The sequence below is a fragment of the Dipodomys merriami genome, unplaced genomic scaffold, assembly GCF_024711535.1.
Source record: "Dipodomys merriami isolate MVZ:Mamm:240054 unplaced genomic scaffold, mDipMer1.0.p SCAF_424, whole genome shotgun sequence".
Classification (NCBI taxonomy): domain Eukaryota; kingdom Metazoa; phylum Chordata; class Mammalia; order Rodentia; family Heteromyidae; genus Dipodomys; species Dipodomys merriami.
In genome coordinates, this window is record NW_027205871.1 from 822,159 (window position 1) to 822,691 (window position 533).

Below are 533 nucleotides of genomic sequence, written 5' to 3' on the forward strand. Positions count from 1 at the left end.
GCTTCAAAGTATGATCAAATTTAAAATGAAAAAAAATTCATTGACACAAAAATTGCAAATGTGAGCAATAGACCGAACAATATAAATTTTTTCCACTATACATAGAATTTTAGGAAAATAAGATCAATAGCATTGTTAGGAACAATAAGGTTTCCTTGTTACAAATAGGCAACCAAAGATATATGCCTATTTAAAGATTGCATCATTAACTGTTTAAATTTAGAAGATACTACATGCTTCAGCAGCACGTATACCAAAATTACAACAATACAGAGATGATATGAAATACAGGATGATATGAAAATTTGTGAAGTAGTCCAATTTTTTCATTCTTTAGATGCAAGAATTGAAAAAAGTTATTAAAAATTTGATTACAAAAATACGAGTGTAACCATACATATAATTCATAGAATTGAAAGTAAGTTTGACATCAGTATATTAAGTTTTCACCTTAGGGAGGCCTTTAAATAGCATAAACTTTACAAAACTCTTTAAATTAGATAACATTGTCATTTTATCCCAAAGAAATAAAA

The 533-nt window shown here is 26.6% G+C and overlaps 1 pseudogene; it reads left to right on the forward strand.

Annotated features, from left to right (window-relative positions):
* The first annotated feature begins 233 nt into the window (after positions 1-233).
* LOC138807640 (U6 spliceosomal RNA) lies at positions 234-327 on the forward strand (annotated as a pseudogene).
* Positions 328-533: the final 206 nt, after the last annotated feature.